The sequence below is a fragment of the Callithrix jacchus genome, chromosome 14 (assembly GCF_049354715.1).
Source record: "Callithrix jacchus isolate 240 chromosome 14, calJac240_pri, whole genome shotgun sequence".
NCBI lineage: Eukaryota > Metazoa > Chordata > Mammalia > Primates > Cebidae > Callithrix > Callithrix jacchus.
Window position 1 is genome coordinate 24,205,521 of NC_133515.1, and position 24,272 is coordinate 24,229,792.

Sequence of the window (24,272 nt, forward strand, 5' to 3'; positions counted from 1 at the left end):
AGGGAGTGAAAGAGGGAGGGAGGGAGGGTAAAAGGAAGGAAGGAAGAAAGGAAGGAAGGAAACAAAAATTACTAATACAAAGTCACAGGAGAAAAATCAATTTTATTGAAAACTACTCCCACAATCTTGCTGTTTATAATATTTTTAATGGAAGAGTATCTTTAAAAAGTCACATTCAGCATCTTTACTCATTGTTCTGTGAAAGTACATATGTATGTTTTGTGAATATTTCATACTTTGTTGAATGAAAATTACCCATCTATTCCAAGAACAATATTTCCTTAGCTGCTTATTTTTATTCTTTTAATTGAGTTTTCTTTAGATGTTTACATATTATCACAGTGACTCTGGCTAATTTTTAGTATGTCTTTACAATACTTTTTCTGACTTCCTTGGGTGCAAATAGTGATAGAAGAGACACGTAAAGGAAAGCCTAATAAATAGATTAGGTTGACGTGTATGGCAACTAATGTGTAACAACAATTCAGTAAAGTTTCCCCTCTATAGAATATAAATGTGAATATCATTATCACATTTCCTAAAAACTGAAAGCTGTAGTGTAGAATTCTATGGCTCCACCTCTCTGTCCTGTCAAATATTTTCTCATTTGACAACTGCAGTTTCACTGCTGCCCAGCAGGAGAAATTAATGGCAGCATATAGTAGTGTGATGACGATAAGTATCAGTACTGTACCCACCACATTGGAATTATTTTCTGTGCTGCTAGGAAGATGAGCTCCACTTTTCCAAAACTCCAGCCACGGTGCCAACACTGATGCAAAATAATATGACCAATAGAAGGGGTAGGCTCTTCAGTTTCAGAGATGCAGCAAATAATGCCAGAGCCACTGCACGTGAGATAATTTCTAAGAAACGCCGTATTATCACATAGAAAAGTTCCATTGTTGGTAGCTTAATGGTATATCATCGTTGCTGATTTGTATGGCCAGTATACTGCAGAGAATTCCCCCATAAGCAGCTGATAACAGGCAACATTTCATCAGCAAGGCTATTAAAGATAAACATAAAAATGTTAGAAAATATTTTTTGTTAGTAATGTTCACTTTCTCTTCTAACCTTGTGGTTTAAGATCTATTTATCTCCAGTCAGCTCCTTTAGAAAATCATTTACTTACAAAATAATAATAATAATAATAATAAAAGCTTTGTTAATCTTTTATTACCAGGAATATTTATGTATGCAATACATGTATTACACCTGGGAAAAACAAATAAACTAATACATGCATAGCTACATTTCTACATGTATATATACACATCCCCTCAAAGGGAAGACTGGAGATGAAATATGAGAGACATTCAGATCTGATGCTGTAAGATGTGATAGCACATAGAAAGCAGTCTCAATTAAAAAATAATAAAATTACCTGAATTAGACATTGAAAAGATAGTCTTTATAGAAAGTTAAGAGTGTAAAATAGTAAGTTAGAGTGTAAAGTAGCGGCCAATGTAACATAAACTGTGTTTTAGACTATGGTGATAATAGGAAACAAGAAATAAGCTGTGGAGTTAACGTAAATCCTGGAAGTGAAGCTGACAGATTTTGCTGAGTGATGGAATACAAGGAACTAGAGAAACAGAAAATCTAAAAGTTCCAGGAATTAAGAAGTGAGTGTGTGCATATGTGTGTTTGTGTCTATTAATGTAATTTGATCAGAAAATTCTTCATGAGCAAATTTAATTTAATTTCAACACTATTCTTTTAATAATTAGACAAATAAGCACATGGAAGAAAGCCTAAGTTATGAAGTAGTTGCATAGTCTGTTTAAACAATTTTGTTCTGTATCCAGTTGAAAGAGTAAAATCTCATTGCACATATACATGCAGGTTAAAAAATATACACTCTTCATACACAATGAAATGAAGCCAGAAAACAAAAAGTGGTCAAATTGTCATTTCTCATGTAAATTACTTTTTCATTTCCTAAGACTATTTAGAAAATGAGCGTCAATACTCCATTTATTCTTTAAGGAAAACTCAAAGTGAAACTCTAAACCATTAGCATCCTAAATTTCATTTATAAAAAATAAGACTGAATAAAAATAACCTAAAATTTAAATTTTAGAAAGTAAAATTGACCAGATGTGGTGACTCATACCTGTAATCCTAACATATTAGTAGGTTGAGGTGAGTTGATCACTCAAGCCCAGGAGTTCAAGACTGACCTGGGAAACATAGTATAAACCTGTTGCTACATAATTTAGCCAGGCATGGTGGCACATGACTCTAGTCCCAGTTATTCAACAGATTGAGCAGGGAGGATTCTTGATCCCAGGAAATAAGCATAGGACTTTGTCTTGGGATTGATATTTGCCTGTCTTCTCATGCCAGCACTTTGGGAGGCTGATACCAAGGGGCAAGCTTCCAGACCCACCCCAGCAACAGATGAGAAATTGTCCTCAGCAAAATGTCCTCCAGTTCTAGTCAACAGTTTTACTGCTTGACTAAAGAGACATCAGGCCTGAATAAGTCTGAGACAAAAAAGGAGATATCTTACTTGGTACCCAAAAACAAATTCTTGGTAAAAAATCAAATCAGCAATGAAAAGTCACCATTTAAAGAATAGCCCAGGAACCCAATGGATTCACTCTGCATTCTACCTGCCCCTGAAATAGAACTCCTGCTAATTCTTTTTAATCTAGCCAAAAAGAAAAAAAAAAAGAAGAAGATATGTAAACTGTTTCATTCCATTGGGCGGGTCATGCTGATTTCAAAAACAGACAAGGACATGACAAAAAAGACAAAAAACTACAGGCCAATATTCCTGAATGACATAATGTAAAAATCCTCACCAAAATACTGGGAACCTGACTTATAATGCACATTTAGAATCCTTCACCAAGATTAAGAGACATGACGGGAATGCAGGAATGGTTTAATACACAAGAATCATTAAATGTCATACATTACATGAACAAAATAAAAGAAAAACAAAATCTAGGCAGTCATTTCAAAAAGTAAAAATAGCATTTGACAAAATTCAACACTTTTAAAAACAACATCTATTAAGAACTTATGCATAGAATAATTGCAACTCAACATAACAAATAACATAGACAAAAATAACCAAATAATTCAATACATGAAAAACCCACAACTAACATCACACTCAATGAGAGTTAAAAGTAGAAAAGTTTTCTGCAAAGATCTGAAAGAACACCGGGATGTTCACTTTAACTGGTTAAATGCAACACAGGAATTTTTTACCAAGAGCATTTAGACAAGAGAAATTTAAAAACAGGTACCCAAGTTGGAAAGAAAGACATAAAATTATCCATATTTATTAATGACATAATGTGGAAATTCCTAAAAATACCTCTAAAAAGCAGGTAGAACTAATTTAGAAAATCAATACAGTTTCAGTTAACAAAATCAATATACAAAATTAAGTAGTATTTCATACATGAATAGCAAAATATTTATATAAAAAGAAACTAAAGGAAACAATCCCATTTACAATAGCTTTGGGAAAAAACAAAACAACCTTAAAAGTAAATTTAAGGTATCGATGGAACGTATCTCAAAGTAATAAAAGCTATTTATGACAAACCAACAGCCAATATCATACTGAATGGGCAAAAACTGGAAGCATTCCCTTCGAAATCTGGCACTAGACAAGGATGCCCTCTTTCACCACTCCTATTCAATATAGTTCTGGAAGTTCTAGCCAGAGCAATCAGGCAAGAAAAAGAAATAAAGGGTATTCAAATAGGAAAGGTGGAAGCCAAATTGTCTCTATTTGCAGACGACATGATAGTATACCTAGAAGACCCCATCACCTCAGCCCAAAAACTCCAGAAACTGATAAGCAACTTCAGCAAAGTCTCAGGATATAAAATCAATGTGCAAAAATCACAAGCATTCGTCTACACCAATAACAGACTTAAAGAAAGCCAAATCAAGAACGAACTGCCATTCACAATTGCTACAAAAAGAATAAAATACCTTGGAATACAACTCACAAGGAACATAAGGGACCTCTTCAAGGAGAACTACAAACCACTGCTCAACGAAATCAGAGAGGACACAAACAGATGGAGAAACATTCCATGTTCATGGTTAGGAAGAATTAATATCGTGAAAATGGCTATACTGCCCAAAGTAATTTACAGAATCAACGCTATCCCCATCAAGCTACCATTGACTTTCTTCACAGAACTGGAAAAAACCACCATGAACTTCACATGGAACCAAAAGAGAGCCCGCATAGCCAAGTCAATTCTAAGCAAAAAGAACACAGCGGGGGGCATCACACTACCGGATTTCAAACTATACTACAAGGCTACAGTAATCAAAACAGCATGGTACTGGTACCAAAACAGAGATATAGACCAATGGAACAAAACAGAGGCACCGGAGGCAACACAACATATCCACAACTATACAATCTTTGATAAACCTGACAAAAACAAGCAAGGGGGAAAGGATTCCCTGTTTAACAAATGGTGTTGGGAAAACTGGCTAGCCATGTGCAGAAAGCAGAAACTGGACCCCTTCCTGACACCTTACACTAAAATTAACTCCAGATGGATTAAAGACTTAAACATAAGACCTGGCACCATAAAAACCCTAGAAGGAAATCTAGGCAAAACTATCCAGGACATAGGAGTAGGCAAGGACTTCATGAACAAAACACCAAAAGCATTGGCAACAAAAGCCAAAATAGACAAATGGGACCTAATGAAACTCCACAGCTTCTGCAAGGCAAAAGAAACAGTCACTAGAGTGGATCGGCAACCAACAGAATGGGAAAAAATGTTTGCAGTTTACCCATCTGACAAAGGGCTGATATCTAGAATTTACAAAGAACTCAAACGGATTTACAGGAAAGAAACAAACAAGCCCATTCAAAAGTGGGCAAAGTATATGAACAGACACTTTACGAAAGAAGACATATATGAGGCCAACAATCATATGAAAAAATGCTCATCGTCACTGGTCATCAGAGAGATGCAAATCAAAACCACATTGAGATACTATCTCATGCCAGTTAGAATGGCGATCATTAAAAAATCTGGAGACAACAGATGCTGGAGAGGATGTGGAGAAAAAGGAACGCTTTTACACTGTTGGTGGGAGTGTGAATTAGTTCAACCATTGTGGAAGACAGTGTGGCGATTCCTCAAGGCCTTAGAAATAGAAATTCCATTTGACCCAGCAATCCCATTACTGGGTATATATCCAAAAGACTATAAATCGTTCTACTATAAGGACACATGTACACGAATGTTCATTGCAGCACTGTTTACAATAGCAAAGACCTGGAATCAACCAAAATGCCCATTGATAATAGACTGGATTGGGAAAATGTGGCACATATACACCATGGAATATTATGCAGCAATCAGAAATGATGAGTTTGTGTCGTTTGTAGGGACATGGATGAATCTGGAGAACATCATCCTCAGCAAACTGACACAAGAACAGAAAAAAAAAAAAAGTAAATTTAACCAATGAGGTATAAAAAATGCATTCAGAAAACTAGGAAACATTAGCAAAAAATTAAAATAACATAAATAAATTGAAAGTTATTTATGTTCAGAGATTGGAAAAGGTAATATGGTTTAAATGTTTATATGACCCCAAAAGGTCTACAGATTCCATGCAATCTCTATTAAAACACTAATGACATTTTTCACAGAAATAAAAAAAATGCTAAATTAATATTAAAGTGCACACACACAAAAAAACCCTGAATACCCAAAGCAATACAGAAGATGATAGTGGGGTTGGAGAGTGAACCCACAAAGCTGCAGGCATCACAATGCTATAAACCAATACAACAGAACACACTGAGCAATAATAAATCCATATATGTATAGCCAGCTGATATTCTACAGAGGCGACAAGAACACAAAATGAGAAAATGTCAATCTCTTCAATAAGTGGTGCTGGTAAAACAAAAGAGCTACATGCAGAAAAATAAAATTAGAACCCTATCTCTTACCACATATAAAAATTTACTCAAATGGATTTAAAAACCTATACAGTGGTGTCACCTATAGTTCTACCTACCTGAGGGATCACCTGAATCTGGAAGTTCAACGCTGTAGAATGCCACACTCATGCCACTGTACTCTGGCCTAGACTATGTAATGAGACCTCATCTGTCAAAATACATTTAAATAAACAATTAAAATAAAGATGTAATGAAAACCCCAAACTGTCACACTACTAGAATAAAACACAAACACACTTAATGACCTTGATCTTGGAAAGAATTTTCTTGGATCAGACCTCAAAAGCACAAGCATGAAAACCAAAGACAAATGAGGTTACATCATGCTATAAAGCGTTCATACAGAAAAAAAAATAGTAATAACCAGAGTAAAATAATGACAGCAAATATTTGCAAACTATACATCAGACAAGGGGTTAATTGAAATATATAAGGAACTAAAAATAGATTCAAAAGCAAGCAAACAAACAAATACTGCATAACCTCACTTATAATTGGGAGCTAAATGATAGAATCACATGGACATATAGAGGAGAACAACACACAGTGGTCTGTCAAAGGATAGAAAGTGTTAGGAGGGAGAGAATCAGGGAAAACAACTAATGGGACCTAGCCTTAATACCTGGGTGATGAAATAATCTGTTTAACAAACCCCCACCACATGAGTTTAACCTGTATAACAAACTTGCATATGTACCCCGAACCTCCAACAGAAGTTAAACTTTGAAAATTAGAAAGAAAAAAAAACTCAGTATTAAAAAATTATGTCTCTTAATAGGCGTTCCTCAAAAGGCATTATTCAGAAAAAGACACATGGTCAGCTTCATGGCTCACATCTGTAATCCCAGATCTTTGGAAGGCCGAGGCAGTCTAATCACCTGAGGTCAGGAGGTCGAGACCAGCCTGGCCAACATAATGGAATGGTGGTCATTAAAAAATTAGGAGGCAACAGACGTTGGAGAGGATGTGGAGCAATAGGAACACTTTTACACTGTTGGTGTGATCGCAAATTAATTCAACCATTGTGGAAGACAGTGTGGCAATTCCTCAAAGATCTAGAAATAGAAATATTATTTGACCGAGTAATCCCATTACTAGGTATATACTCAATGGACTATGAATCATTCTATTATAAAGATGCATGCACACATGTTTATTGTGGCACTTTTTACAAACCCCCATCAATGAGAGACTGGATAAAAAAAATGTGGCACATATACACCATGGAATACTATGCAGTCATAGAAAAGACCACCACATTTGGTTAAATATAACAGTATCTCTTAGTCTGTCTCTTACTTGAATTATTCCTGAGGCATTTAACCTCAATGTCCTGGTTATCTCTTCCTGTACCTTTGAATGGTATGATGAGTCCCAAATTTATATCTCCAGACAGTCTCTTACCAAAGCCCATATCATATATGACTCTATTGCACATACTCGTGTTTAACAGGCAATTTGAAATCAAGGTGGTTTTACTATAGAATATAGGGATTTGCATCAATTATTAAATATATGTTGGGTGAATATATGATGCAAATCCACTTCAAGGCTATCATTATCGACCTTGGCCAATCTCCACACCAGTTGTTGGAAACATTTATACTGTGAATAACGCTGCTCTACTAACATTCATATACAAATTAGCATAAATATACCTATAATTTAGAGACCTATGGTGAATGTATGTCCAATCCTATGAAAAATTACCACAGTGCCTTCTTTCTTTTCTTTTTCTTTCTTTCTCTCCCTCTGTTTCTTTCTTTCTCTTTTTTTCTTTCCTTTCTTTCCTTCTTTCCCTTCTTCCCTCCTACTCTCCTTCCTTCCTTTCTTCCTTTTTAGAAGGAGTCTCACTCTATACCAAGCTGGAGTGCAATGGCATGATCTAGGCTCACTGCAACCTCCATCTCCTGGGTTCAAACAAGTCTCCTACCTCAGCCTCCCCAATAGCTGCAACTACATGCCCACATCACCAAAGACCAGGTAATTTGTGTACTTTTAGTAGAGACAAGGTTTTTTAAAAAAGTCACCTGGGATTGCTAGAGACTTAATTGAAGCTGTAGGTCAAATGTGGAGGGTTGTTATCCAATCCATGAATATTAGGTATCTTTTCATTGATTTCAGTGTCCTTAAACTTCTTAACAGCAATATTTTAGAGTTCTTAGATTATAACTTCTGCACATTTGTTAAATTTACTACTCAGTATTTAATTCTGCTGCTGTCTTTGTAAAGTGTTTTTTAAGTCTCATTTTATTTTTGGTTGGTCAAAATGGTCTTCATCTCTTGACCTTGTTATCCACCCAACTTGGCCTCCCAAAATGTTGGGATTACAGGTGTGAGCCTTCAACAGAGCAAATAGACAACCACAGAGTGGTAGAAAATATTTGCAAACTATGCAACTGACAAAGGACTAATATTCAGAATTTACAAGAAACTCAAAAAGAAAAAAATAAGCCCATTTAAAAGTCAGCAAACAACATAAACAGAAATTTTTCAAAAGGAGCCATACAAACTGCCAACAAACATGAAAAAATGCTCAACATCACTAATCATCAGAGAAACGCAAATGAAAACTACAAGGAGATATCATCTTACACTAGTCAGAATGGCTACTATTAAAAAGTAAAAAAACGGCCGAGCGCGGTGGCTCAAGCCTGTAATCCCAGCACTTTGGGAGGCCAAGGAGGGTGGATCATGAGGGCAAGAGATCGAGACCATCCTGGTCAACATGGTGAAACCCCGTCTCTACTAAAAATACAAAAATTAGCTGGGCATGGTGGTGGGTGCCTGTAATCCCAGCTACTCAGGATGCTGAGGCAGGAGAATTGCCTGAAACCAGGAGGCAGAAGTTGCGGTGAGCTGAGATTGCGCCATTGCACTCCAGCCTGGGTAACAAGAACGAAACTCTGTCTCAAAAAAAAACCAAAAAACAAACAAACAAACAAACAAATCAGCCCTTGACAAACTGGACCTAACAGACATCTACAGAATGAACACTCCACCCAAGAAACAGAGAACAGACATTCTTCTCATCTGCACATAGAACATAGTCTAAGATTGACTATCAGCTCATCTCAGTCATAAGGCAAGCCTCAGTAAATTCAAAAGAAACTAAATTTACATAAAACACAATCTTGGATCATGCTTCAATAAAAATAGAAATCAATACCAAAAAAACTCTCAAAATACACAATTACATGGAAATCATACAACGTATACCTGAATAACTCCTAGGTAAAAATCAAAATTTAGGCAGAACTTAAGATAATTGTTTGAAAATAAATGAAAATAGAAAACACTTTCCCAAATTTCTGGGATGCAGCCAAAGCAGGGTTAACTGGAAAGTCTATAACCCTAAAAGACCTTCATCAAGAAGTTAGAAAAATCTCAAATTAACAATCAAACTGCACCTAAAAGAACAGAGAGAGGGGAAAACAACACCCAATCAGCAAAAGAAAATAATTAAACTAAAGAAAAACAATAAAATTGAGATGCAAAAATCCATATAAAAGATTAAACAAAACCAAGATTTTAGTCCTTGAAAATAAAATAAATAAATAAATAAATAAGACTGATAGACTGCTACCTAAATTAACAAAGAAAAAAAAGGGGGTTGGGCATGGTGGCTCACTTTTGTAATATTAATATTTTGGGAGGTTGGGTAGGGTGGATCACTAGAGGTCAGGAATTTGAGACCAGCCTGGCCAACACAGTAAAATCTTGTCTTTACTAAAAATATAAAATAAAATAGCCAGGCATGGTGGTGCATGCCTGTATTACTAGCTATTTGGTAGGCCGAGGCATGAGAATTGCTTGAACCTGGGAGCTGAAGGTGTCAGTGATCCAAGATCATGCCACTGCACTGCATCCCAGGTGACAGAGGCAAAACTCTGTCTCAAAAAAAGAGAGAAAAAGGAAAGAAAGAGAAGATCCAAAGAAGCACAATCAAAAGCACATAGGGAGTATTATGATTGATCCCACAGAAATACAAAAGATCCTCAGAGACTACTATGAACAACTCTATGGATACAAATTAGAAAATCTAGAGGAAACAGATAAATTCCCAAAAGCAGACAATCTCCCAAGACTAAATCAGGAAGATTAAAACTGTGAATAGGCCAAAATCTATGCCTGTTATTGTTTAGATAATAAAGAACCTACCAATAATTAAAAAAATATTCTAAAGCAGATGGGTTCATTGCCAAATTCTGCCAGATGTACAAAGAACTCATAAAATGCTACTAAAGTTATTCTGACAATTGAGGAGGGGGTCTTTTTTCTTTCATCTCATTGTATAAGGCCAGTGTCAGCCTGATACCAAAAAGTGGCACAGACACAACAACAACAACAACAACAACAACAACAAACACCTCTGGCCAATCAATATCCTTCATGAACACAGATACTCAACAAAGTATCAGTCAACTAGACTCCCCAGTGCATCAAAAAGCTAGTACAACACAAAGTAGGCTTTATTCCTGGAATTCAAAGCTGGTTCAACATATGTAAATCAATAAATGTGATCACTGTATAAATCAAATCAAAAGCAAAAACCAAAATAAAAAAATCTTCAATAAAGTCAAACATTTCTTCATGACAAACTCAACAGACTAAGCAGAGAAATCATGTACTCAAAATACTAAGAGTCTTTTACGACAAACCCATAGCCTATATTATACTGAATGGGCAGAAGCTCAAGTTATTCAGTGCTATCCTTATCAAACTGCCAATGTCATTCTTCACAAAATTAGGAAAACACTGTTTTAAATTTCATGTGGAATAACAACAATGAGCTAAATTAGTCAAAGCAATCATAAAGAAAAGCAGCAAAGCCAGTGATGTTACACTACCTGACTTCAAGCTACACTAAAAAGCTGCAGTAGCGAAAACAACTTGGCACTGGTACAAAATCAGACACAGAGACCAAGAAAAGAGGTCAGAAAACCCAGGTATAAAGCCACATACCTACAACTATCTAAACTTAGACAAGCCAATGAAACAGGCAATGGGGAAAGCCTTCTCTTTTCAATAAATGGTTCTAGAATAACTGGCTAGCCATATATAGAAGATTTAAGCTGGACCCCTACCTTTCATGATATATAAAAATTAACTCAAAATGAATTAAAGATTTAAATGTAACACCTCAAACTATAAAAATCATGGAAGATAACATAGGAAGTATTCTTTTGGACACTGAGAGCAGCAAACATTTTTTGACTAAATTCCCCAAAGCAACTTTGGAATAAAAAGAAAAATAGAAAATAGGGACATAATTAAACTATAAAATTTCTGCACAGCAAAGGAAACTATCAATGGAGCAAACATACAACCTCCTCAATGGGAGAAGATATTTGCAAACTATGAATCCAACAAAGGCTTCAGATCTAGAATATAAAAAACTTAAACCAATTAACAAGCACAAAACAAATAACTCTGTTAGAAAAGAGGTAAAAAGAAAATGAACAGATACTTCTCAAAAGAAAACATACAAGTGGCCAACAAGCATATTAAAAAATGCTCGCCCACCTCAGCCACCCAATGTGCTGGGATTACAGGCATGAGCCACCCTGACTGGGTACAGTCAGGAGTTCGAGACCAGCCTGACCAATATAACAAAACAAATACAACCTGGGCATAGTGGCACATGCCTTAAGTCTAGCTAGTCGAGAGGCTGAGGCAGGGGAATCACTTGAATCAGGGAAGTAGAGGTTGCAGTAAGCCAAAAGCATGCTATTGTACTAGATCCTGTGCAAAAAGAATGAAACTTCATCTAAGACAGACAAACAAAACACAAAATGTAGCATCAGTAATTATCATAGAAATGCAAATCAAAACCACAATGAGTTACTATCTCACACCAGCACGAATGACTATTAAAAAATCAAAAAAACGACACATGCTGGGTGAGGATGCTGAGAAAATGTTATATACTGCTGGTAGGAGTATAAGTTAGATCAGCCATTGTGGAAAGCAGTCTGGAAGTTTCTCAAAGAACATAAAACAGAGCTAGTATTTCAACCCACCAATCCCATCCCTAAGTATATACCCAAAGGAATATCAATGATTCTACCACCAAGACACATGCAGTCGTATGTTCATTTCTGTACCATTCATGATAGCAAAGACATGGAATTAACCCAGGTGACCATCAGAGGTGCACCACATAAAGTAAACGATCGATTTATTTTGTATGGTTGTCCAGTATTCCATGTATTTGCATGTAGAATATTCCACAGCAATTCAAAAGAAATAAATGATGTCCTTTTTAGCAACATAAATGCAGGTGGAGATCATTATCCTAAGCAAATCAATGCAGAAGAGAAAACCAAATACTGCATTTTCTCACTCATAAGCACACATGAACAGTCAGCACACAAGAACATATGCACAAGAATAACAGACACTGTGAATTACTAGTGGGTGGAGGGAATGACAAAATGGGCTAAAAAAAAAAAACCTACCTATTGGGTACTATGCTTACTAATTTGCATGATGGGATCCACACTCCAAACCAAACCGTAGCATTTCCCAATATTTCCATGTAACAACCCTGCACATGAACTCCCTGTATCTAAGGTAAAAATTTAATATAAAAGATACAGAACTATTTGCCGGGGGACTTTTATACAATTTTATAGTCTTAGGCACATTCTAATTTTCACACAGTTTCCATTTCAATTAAAATCAATGCTATTCACAAAAGACAAATTATAATAAATATAAGTTTTAGATAACAACTTAGTCCACCACCTCCTATCTCAATATTATATCAAGCTTAATTTACCTCTTTGGGGTCAATAAAATAAATTGATGCTAACTTCTATGCAGACTAAATTCTGTAGGTTCCAGTGGCATCCTTTTATACACTACTAACCAAATAAATTCACAGAAATTTGATCTTACAGAAAATTTAGTGCATCCGTAATTTTAGATTACATATTTTAACTTACCAATTTCTGTTATATTATTATGCCCTCTCAACCTTTGTCTACGTGATTTTCAGCATCAAATAACCCAACTTACCTCTACTCAAAGGCTATTCTTGTATAGTGAGAGTGACATATATCTGAAAAATTAATTGCGGAACGGAAGAAACAAAAGCCTGAACCACTGTCATGCATTTAAATGCATTGTCCTGCCTTAAAATATACGGGGTTGAGTAAACAATCTTCCTTTCCAGTACCTTGTTTCTCTCTGGGTTGCTAACTCGACTCTCTTCTACCTCCAGTGTAAGATATTTCAATAATTTGTGGTAATGTATAGTGGTCTGCAAACACCTGTTAATATGAAACAACATCCGAGATTAACATTTTCTGGTGACAAATGTGTAGAAATATTTGAAAGATTATCAGTAGATGAACACTTAATTTTGAAATAAACTATTAAATTACACACATTAACTTAATCACACTGAATAAAACATAACTTTCTAACAGTTTCTAATTGTCATTTAATTTTATTCTCCCCCTCATTTTCAACTTCAAATAATACGTAACTTCAGCCTGACAAAAGGATCCTAACAACAGATTAAAAAGTAAAAAGTAAAGATTCTTTCATTTATACACAAGTCAATTCACTTTTTCAAAATCACTTTGATTACACAATATTCCAGTCTTTTACTAATGCATTTATATTCTGACCCATACAAACACTATTTCGCTTAAAATATACTTAAAAATATCAGTTTTTTAAATGTTCTTCCAACGATACAAAGTTCAACTTCCTCAGACAAACCCAAATTTTCAATCGAATATATTTTGTTTTATGATTTTTACTGGTGATGGAATTTTGCTCACATAGCATCATTATAAGAATGCAGTCATATGAAACATCAGTAAGTACTTAAAGCAGTTTTATGTACATGACAAAAACAAACACAAATAGGATCTGTAATGAAGTTTAACTGCAAAGTTGTCCTCAAAGAACTTCCACAGATAAAATTCAGTAGGAAATAAGCAGATCTTTATAAGAAATTGCAAAACACGAATAAAAACAAAATAAGATGTTGTGAATAAAATGTATAAAAATGAACCCAGCATATTTCCTATTTAAAACTTATCAAGTCAAAATTATTAATTTTTTGAACAAATAAAAAGTGCTCCAGAAGTATTAAAAGACAATTTCTCCATGATGAATAATTTTAAAAAGAACCAACAGAACCAATTTCTCAATGATGAACACTTTTAAAAAGAACCAACAGAAGTTTTAGAATATATATATATACACACACACACTCATATATATATGTATCACTGGCTGGATTAGTTAAAAGGTAACTAGGTAATTGAAAAATAAATTTTATAAAATTACAAAAAAATGTAGCAAAGAAAAAAAAAAGTAGGAACTAAAAGATGGAGATTATTGGGCAGTTAAGAAAAGAGTGACAAAGCCTACACATCTGATCAAAAATTTAAAAGAGGATAGGAACTGGCAGTATTTTTAAAATAATGACTGGAAGAAGAATTTCAAATTGTTACAATCATGACTTCTAAGTTTAAGTAAGTCTTATGTATACTAAGCAGAAAAGACACATAAATAATAAAATTAAAATAAGTATGGGCAAGTATGATGGCTTATGTCTGTAATCCCAGCACTTTGGGAGGAGAGTCAGGGCAGATCCTTTGAGCTCAAGAGTTAGAATTCTGCCTGGGAAACATGGTGAAACTCTGAAATACAAAAATTAGCTAGGTGTGGTGGTGCATGCTTGTAATCCCAGTTACTCGGCAGGCTGAAATAGGAGGATCACTTGAGCCTAGGTGGCAGAATTTGCAGTGAGCTGGCAAAATTTACAGTGAGGTTGCAGAATTTGCACACCACTACACTGCTGCCTGCACAACAGAGCAAGATGCGATTTCCATAATAAATAAGTTCGAGTTTTAAAATAGCATAATGCATGCAAACAGACTAACGTTATCTGTTCACAAGTATAAGTGGTCGTGTTTTAAAATAGTTACAATTAAGCATAAGAACAAGAAATAAAAGCCATCAAGAAAAAAAAAAAAAAGAGAAAAAAATATCCACATAGAACAAACAACAGAATAGGCTATTAGCACTTTTAGGAAAACTGATTTCCAAAAAAAAAGCCAAAAGCATCATCAGCAGTAATAAAGGTCAGTACAAAATAATATTTTAATTTGTTAGAAAAATCTATTAATGTAAGCTTCTGTATACTTAATAACATGAAAAAAATAAACAAATCCTACATAAATCTTAAAGACAAATATGAGATCATAGGCATCTTACGGTTTTGAGCCCATTTTCTGTTATAATACAACTACAGTTTTCAAAAAGGAATACATCTCTAAAATTTATAAAAATTTCTTAATGTAGCACTCTTCTTTAAAAAATTGATGCTTTTTAATATCGCTGAAGTTGCCTCTGTCATTGCCTACTGTTTTACCTCTCTCTTACCACATAATCCAATGTCTATAACATATCATTTAATTAAATCCTATTAGCTAGGTCTTCCTTAGAAATTATTAAATGTATGATAAATTAAATAGGAGATTGTATCATTATAACTTTTAGATACTTTTGACCTTTAGGTACACACAATCACTTATTATCTCTACATTATTTTTGCTTGTGAAAATGTGAAATAATTTCTCTCCTATCCCTCATCTTCCATGATCTTATCTGAGAAATTTTATTGGATTTGAGGGGAGGATATATTGATAGATTCATCTATATTGCCAGAAGTATGAAGTAAATTGCTGAGTACAAAGTTGTGTTTAGATGCTTTCATAAAGTGTAAACATGAATATGAAATGAAACATATTTGATTGAATTGTCTTACCTTCACAAAGTAAAAGAAAGGAAGATAAGGAGTGAAAGAAGATAACTGAGGACATTTTCAGCTACAATAGCTAGTATTTAATCTGATCCAATAATTCATGTAAATCTTTCTACACACTCATTAAAACACCAAAGGTGTCTTAAGACAACAAATGTATGCATCAGGTATAAATATAAAATCTATTATAAATTCAGTAAAATGTTCAAAACCAGGACAAGATTTGGAGAATTTGCAGACCATCCTTAATGAACACAGCCAAAACAAAACAAAACAAAACAAAAACTCCCCACACCAGAAAGTCAATCCAAGCAATACATATAAACGATAATACACAACAACTAACTGGGAAGTATTCCTGCAACAAGAAGAGATTTCTCAGAGGTGTGTAAACATGTGCAACTCCATCTTTTTTTTTTTTTTTTTTTGAGACGGAGTTTCGCTCTTGTTAACCAGGCTGGAGTGCAATGGCGCGATCTCGGCTCACCACAACCTTCGCCTCCTGAGTTCAAGCAATTCTCAGCCTCCCAAGTAGCTGGGACTACAGGCGCGCGCCACCATGCCCAGCTAATTTGTGTCTTTTTAGTAGAGGTGGGGTTTCACCTTGTTGACCAGGATGGTCTCGATCTCTTGACCTCGTGATCTACCCGCCTCGGCCTCCCAAAGTGTTGGGATTATAGGCGTGAGCCACCGCGCCCGGCCGACACGGATCTTTTCTCTGACATTTCCTCCTCCCTTTATCGTCTCTCCAAGTACTTACAAATGAAACCAGAAGAAATTGAGGCCAAAGGGTATCAGAAGGGCAGATCATCTAGGGCCTGTTTTGCAGATTGAAATGGTAGCGGCGGCGGCAGCGGACCACCCAAGGGTAAGCCCCGCAGGAGGAGAGGCAGAGGGGCGGGGTGAGGCGGGGCCGCGGCGGGAGGGAGGAGCGCCGAGACGAAGAGGCTGGGCCAGGAGAGCCCCCGCCCCGGGAGGAAGGAGAGGAAGCCAGAGGCCGAGCGTTTCCTGGCGTATTCTCTGCCCACCCGACTGACTCACTCGGCCAAGAAAACTCCCGGGCCCAGCCCGGACCCCCAAGCCGCCGTAGACCCAGGTGAGGAACCCCGCGCGCCCACGACCGCCCTCCGGCCTCCGTGGGGTCCGGGTAGCCCGCAGGAGGAGTGCGATTTGCCAGAGCTCGTCTGGAGTGTCGCCGGCCTCCAGGACTAGACAGACCCCAACTTCCAGCTCGCTCTAAACTTCGCCTGGTCCAACTTAAGGCGCGGGGCTGGGGGTGGGGCGGGGGGGCGGTGCGACACGGGCGGGGCTGGGCGTGTAGCGGCGAGGCGCTGCGGGGGGCGGGGCGCGGGGCGGCGCGGGGCTGGGAGCTGGGTCGGGCGGCCCGGCCTGGGGGATAGCGGCTCCGAGCGGGGATCGCGGGGCGGTCGCGGCGCGGGGCTGGTGGATCGCGGGCGGGGCGGTGCGGGGTGGGGGATCGCGGAGCGAGCCTGGGGGTAGCGGGGGGGGGGGTCGCGCCGCGGGGCGCGAGGCTTAGTTGCTCAGGGCTGGGGATCGCGGCACGGGTTCCCCGGAACAGGACGCGCTGGGACGGGGCGCGGGTTCCCCGGAACAGGACGCGCTGGTGCGGAGCGCGGGGCTGGGCGGTGCGGCGCGGCGCTGCGCGCTAGGCTTGGTGGCGCGGGGCGCGGGGCGCGGGGCGGTGGGTGCGGGGCGCGGGGCGGGGCGGCGCTGAAAGCGAGGCGGAGTAGTGCGGGGCGGTGCGGCGCTGCGCTTCGCGGCGCTGAGCGCGGTTCGCGGGGGGTGGCGTGGGGTGGTGCGACGCAGGGCGGGGCGGGGGCGGGGCGCTGGGCGCGAGGCTCCGGGCGGGGGTTCGCGGGGCGGTCGCCGCGCGGGGCTGGGGGGATCGCGGGCAGGGCGGCGCGGGGTGGGTGATCACGTAGCGGGGTTGGGGGTCACGGGGTGGGGGTTGCGGCGCGGGCCGCGAGGCTTAGTGGCTCAGGGCTGGGGATCGCGGCACGGGTTCCCCGGTACGGGACGCTCTAGGGCGGAGCGCGGGTTCCCCGGAGCACGCGCTGGGGCGGAGCGCGGGGCATGGGCGGAGCGCGGGACTGGGGCGGACGGGGTCTCGGGGAGCTCTCACAGGCCCAACCGCCGCCCGTTGGACGCTGACCAGGCTCTCCTGATAGTCTCGGGGTAAGTGTGGGACTGGTTTCTTTCGGGCCGGGGCGCGCGCCTGCAACCCCAGGGCTCTGGGAGGCCCAGGTGGTACTCAAGGCCAGCCTGGGCAACTTAGCAACACCATCTCTATGTAAATTTTTTCTTTTTAAGTAAAGAGATTGTATTCTCGCTGATTCCTGCTCCCTGGTCAGCCAGTACAATTTCCCTCTCACTCTTCTTTCCTTTTTCCAAAACGCATGTCTGGACAGTGATTTAAGCTGTCATTACTGTCTCCTCTGCTTTCACTCCAGCTAGAATGCTGCATCCCTGCACAGCTCCTGGCATGTACCACGGTAAGTCACCTAATAAAATTGCTAATGGGGTTTCTCTTGTAACTAATTTCTTGGTTGGTTGGTTGGTTGGGTTTTGTTATGCTTTGTTTTTGAGATGGAGTCTCACTCTGTCGCCCAGGCTGGAGTGCAGTGGCGTGATGACTGCTCACTGCAACCTCTGCCTCCCGGGTTCAAGCGATTCTCCTCCCTCAGCCTCCCCAAGGCTCATGCCACCACACTTGGTGTGTGTGTGTGTGTGTGTGTGTGTATGTATATATTATTTTAGTAGACACGGGATTTCACCGTGTTAGCCAGGATGGTCTCAATCTCCTGACTTCGTGATCTGCCACCCTTGGCTTCCCAAAGTGTTGGGATTACAAGTGTGAGCACCCCGCCCGGCCTCTTGTAACTAATTTTTAAAGATTTACAGAGTTTAGATATTTTAGTGGAGTGAGAGCTCCTATTTCTCTTTATGGGAGATGTAAATTAAACAATATTTTATTATTAATAATGAAGTTATTAGTAAAAAAATGTTAATGTTCTTTCTACCTGTTTAATTTCAGTAAAATCTTCTTGAATACTGATTAGGTTTACAAAACCTGTAATCTTAGTTATTTTAATGATCATAGCCCATAAAGTGTCTAGTTAGTTGGTTTATAGTAGGAATACGGGGCTTTCAGATTCTTTTAAAACATGCCAAGTTTCTGAAGTAATAAACTGAATTCTTAACTGTAACTTATAAAAATATGCAATGTGTGAAATAGGTTATACAATAAAGAAACTTAAATGCTGAATCCCAAGTTATTTTTCTATTAATATTTCTAAATGATAGTAGGCAGATATTCGTCATTTTAGAGCTGGGAGAGACAGTAGAGGTTACTATTTACTTTCATAAATTGGAACACTACATTACCTATACCTGAATTATAGGTAAAGTGGTGTTCCATTCAGCCATTTACTGGAATCAAATCAGATGTGGTTTTCAGTAGGGAAATTGTATTTCTTTTAAGTACAGATTGCTGGCTGTGATAATAAAAAAGGCAAAACGTTTTCTGCATAGCCTATGCTATGTACATATACATTAGTTGCACGGGCTATACTCTAATGTTATAATGCTTTAAACCATCAGAAAGATGAACAGGTGATGTTTACATGTTTTAAAATTGTGGCCATTTAGAATGCTAGGCCCTAGAAATTGAAAAATGAGTAAGTTATAGCCTCTGTCTTTAAGAAAGAGAGAAAAGTTAATCACAGTATAATATATGATAGGGATTTTTATAATTCAGATATTTGTTAATTTGGATGAGGAAAAAATTGTACTGATCTCTAACTGAAAAGTAGCATCTCCTTTCATTATGAATTAAGGCAGAAAACCATAGGAGAAAGAGAACTGTCACCTTTGAGAGTGAGTTAATTAAAATGTTAAATGTTTAAGAATATCAATTTAATAAATGTTTCAATATTTTTAAAATTTTTATCTGATTGCATTTTATTTTGAGTCTTGTTAGTCTTTTTTCCTTTAGTTTTGAGATTTTTTTTCAAAGATAGATATAATAAAGCTAATGAAATTCTTCTGTCACATTGTAGAAAAGACAGATGATTTTGACTCGGGAAAATTCTTGATGGAAGGTAAAGAAACGGACATTGGTCCAGACATGGACACACCGGTAAGTGACAGTAGTTTTGCTATTAAAAATTTAAATACACACCAGGGAACAGAGATGATTTTAATGTGTCTTTCCACCCTAGGTTAACTAAGCTAAAACAGTAAGACTTGTAACTCTTACCTAATCTAGAGTCATTTATCATGGAAGTCTGGTTAGAATTTCGCACCAAATCACTAGTATTAAGAAGTTACACGGGGGTGGGCATGGTGGCTCACACCTGCAATCTCAGCACTTTGAGAGGCTGAGGAGGGAGGATTGCTTGAGCTTAGGAATTTGAGACCAGCCTGGGTAACACAGCAAGATCTTATGTCTATTTTTTAAAAATAGATATTAGAGAAAGATGTTGTTTGGGCACACTGGGCACACTGGCTCGCACCTGTAATCCCAGCACTTTGGGAGACCAAGACAGGTAGATGGAGGGCAGAAGTTTGAGAGAAGCCTGGGCAATATAGTGAAACCCCATCTAGTAAAAATACAAAAAATTAGCTGGGCATGGTAGCACACGCCTGTAATCACATCTACTCGGGAGGCTCAGACACGTGAATATCTTGAAGGTCGAGGCTGCAGTGAGGTGAAATCATGCCATTGCACTTTGTTTCCTGGGTGACAAAGTGAGAGACTGTCTCCAAAAAAGAAAAAAGATAAGTTAAAAGGGTTGAGTATAAGTATCTCTTTTTTGTTTGAGACGGAGTTTTGCTCTTTTTACCCAGGCTGGAGTGCAATGGCACGATCTCAGCTCACCGCAACCTCCACCTCCTGGGTTCAGGCAATTCTTCTGCCTCAGCATCCTGAGTGACTGGGATTACCGGCACGCGCCACCATGCCCAGCTAATCTTTTGTATTTTCAGTAGAGACGGGGTTTCACCATGTTGACCAGGATGGTCTCGATTTCTTGGCCTCATGATCCACCCGCCTTGGCCTCCCAAAGTGCTGGGATTACAGGCGTGAGCCACCACGCCCAGCCAAGTATAAGTATCTCTTAAGGACCTGTGATCTTGGGACTTTTTGCCACCAAAAATAATTCCATTCCTTATTGTTTCAATGTTATAGAAAAAAAGAAAAGGTAATAATTATATTTCCATTCCTATAATAGGCGCTTCCAAGAGATTTAGTAAAAAAAATTTCATTTGGTTTTTGTGTTTCTGTTCCATGTTGCTTCAAAATTTTTGCCTTTCTTCAAAATCTTCTTAGTCTTTTATTACAAATAGCTTTAAGTGTTATACTTTTTAGGGCTAAAGTGTATTTCTTTTTAAAATCAGAATTGGTGTGGAGAAAGCGACGAGGAAAATGATCCACAGCCATTAAACAGGGAGGACTCTGGAATTCAGGTAGACAGGACACCATTAGAAGAACAAGATCAAAACAGAAAACTGTGTCCTGGTATCAGTTGGAAACGTACTGTGTGTTGTGAGGTGCTGGCATTTTCTAATAGACAAATTCCCCAGAAGAAAAGGCAAGCTTGAGATCAGTTCGATGTGATCAAGGTATCGGCTAAGCAGTATCATCTTTATAAAATCAATTTTTAAAACTATTAGTAATCTTTTCTATATGATGCTTAAGTAGTAGTCCTATAGAATTAATGTTGAATTAATGCATGCAGTGTGTAATTTTTAAATTTTTTTTCTTATGGTTGTGAGAACTTTCTTAGGTCTAAATTATTTCTATTTTTTTTTTAATTGGAGAAGGACCGATACTGCTAACATTGTGCCACTACACTCCAGCAACAGAGCAAGACCTTGTCTCAAAAAAAAATTAAAATAAAAAACTGTAAGGGAGGATATGCATAGATTATATGCAAACACTGTGCCATTTTTTTATCAGGGACTTGAGCACGTACAGATTTTGGTGTCTGCAGCATTCCTGTAATCAGTCCTTGGTGGATATTGAAGGACAGCTGTATTTATTCCAGACTTTCTAATCTGTGCTCTTGGTGTCAGTGTGACCTGGAAACAGACACACTGTTATTTATGTGGCTTTATAATATTATGTCTTAATACATAGATGGCAGGTTTCCTCTCAGCTGCTTGTGGGGCTGAAGTAGGAGAATCACTTTGCTCCGTTTTTCTTTCCTTTTTCTTTTTCCTTTTTTTTTTTTTGGAGACAGGGTCTCACCTGTTGCCCAGGCTAGAGTGCAGTGGCACAATCTTAGCTCACTGCAACCTTTGCTTCCTGGGCTCAAGCAATCCTCCTACCTCAGCCTCCAAAGTAGCTGGAACCACAGGCGAGTGCCACCACACCAAGCTATTTTTTGTAGAGACAGGGTTTCACCATGTTGCCCAGGCTAGTCTCAAACTCCTAGACTCAAGCAATTCACCCACCTCTGCCTCCCGAAGTGCTGGGATTACAGGTGTGAGCTACTGTGCCCAGCCCACGTTGCTCTTTTTTTTTTCTCCCCTTTCAGCTTCCCCAAGTAGCTGGGATTACAGACATACACCATCACACTTAGCTAATTTTTGTATTATTAGTAGAGACGGGGTTTCACCATGTTGGCCAGGCTGGTCTCGAATTTCTGATTTCAACTAATCTACCCGCCTCTGCCTCCCAAGGTGTGGGGATTATAGGTGCCAACCACTGCACCCAGCCCACTTTGTTCTTTTTCAAAATTGGCTTAGCTATTTGTGAACTTTTATTCTTCCATAGACCTTTTAGAAGCAAGATGGTAACTTTAAAAAAAAAGGCCCACCTGGCTCCTGCCTGTTACCCCACCACTGAGGTGGGTGGATCACTTGATGTCAGAAGTTTGAGACCAGCCTGACCAACATAGTGTAACCCCCTGTCTACTAAATATATAACATGAGCTGCACATGGTGGCACATACCTGTAATCCCAGCTACTTGGGAGGCTGAGGCCAGAGAATCACTTAAACCAGGCAAGGCAGAGGACCCAGTGAGCCAAGATCATGCCATTATCATCATCCTGGGCTACAAGAGAAAAACTACATCTCAAAAAAAAAAAATCCAGCTGGAATTTTTATTGGGATTGCAGAAAATTTATAAATCTAACTTGGGGAGGTTTGATTTGCCTGAACATGTTAATATCTACATTTATTGTAACTCTTTATCTTTTACTAGATTTTGGAAATTTTGTTTTTGAAGATCTCCAGTGTTCTTTTGTTAATTTCTACATCTGTTACAGTTTTTTTTTTTTTTTTGTAAATGATACTTCTTTTGTTTAATCCTGATGTGAAGGAAATAATACTGGTTTTCTTATGTGCAGCCTTTTTGTTGAATTCGGATATGAATCATAATACTTTGTTGTTTTCATTTGGTTTCTTATATAGATGATTAGTGTCATCTGCAAACATTGGTTTTTATGTGCAAATGTGGTTTTAATATCATCTGCAAATATGGTTTTATGTCCTCCTGCTAGTTCTTATGACTGTGTCTTCTCTGTGATGACGTGATCTAATCTCTTTTCTGGCCCAGCAGCCTAGCCCTCTACTCCGTAGCGGAAGCAACAGCTCATAGGAGTCGGCTTCCTGGACAACTAGGTCTCATCCTAATGGGGTTATACCTGAAACTCCTCCATTAAGTGTGGTGGTTGTTTGGTATCAGTTCAGGGTTTGTAGCCTCTATCAGATTAAGACAGTATCCTTCTATTCCTTTTTTCCCATAGGTCTTTAATCATAAATAAATGTTGAATTTTTATTAAATGCTATTATTTATCTGTGAGATAATCTCATAACATTTCTCTTTTGTACTAATAATACACTGATAGACTTTCTGATAATGAATTATCCTTGAATTCTTCACCTGAACTTGTTTGATCATGTTATTTTTTTAGTACATTATTAGATTGGGTTCAATTTTGGATTCACTTTTTTTTTTTAAAGACGGAATCCTGATCTGTCACCCAGGTTGGAGTGCAGTAGCATGATCACAGCTCACTCCAGCCCCAACCTCCTGGGCTCAAGCTTTCCTCCACCTCAGCCTCCTAAGAAGCTGGGACTTCAGATGCATGCCACCACACCCAGCCAATTTTTTCTTTTTTTGCTTTTTTTGTAGAGATGAGGTTTCAGTATGTTAGAGAACAGCCCAGGCTGGGATTACAGGTGTGAACCACTGAGCCCAGCAGGTTAGCTCTTTTTTAATGTAATATTTTTCATCTTTATTCTTTGATGAATTACATTTAACATATCTTTATCTGGTTTAAGCATCACTGTTATATTAGCCTCATAAAATGTTAGGTGGCTTTCTCTTTTTCCGCTTTTGCAAATGACTCACGTAAGATAGACATTATCTAATTCTTCAAAACTTAGCACCAGTGCTGAGGCTTTTGGAGTGGTTGGGGAGGTCTTTGGTTACCATTTTAATTTACTTAATGGTTATTGGACTATTAAC

At 38.4% G+C, this 24,272-nt stretch overlaps 1 long non-coding RNA gene across 1 annotated transcript; it reads right to left on the reverse strand.

Annotated features, from left to right (window-relative positions):
* Window positions 1–85: 85 nt before the first annotated feature.
* Window positions 86–17,032, reverse strand: LOC144579146 (uncharacterized). Its single transcript, XR_013526064.1, has 4 exons — window positions 16,534–17,032; window positions 13,164–13,257; window positions 6,037–6,128; window positions 86–1,009 (listed from the first exon to the last, which is right to left on the reverse strand). It is a non-coding gene; the product is annotated as an uncharacterized LOC144579146 (long non-coding RNA).
* Window positions 17,033–24,272: the final 7,240 nt, after the last annotated feature.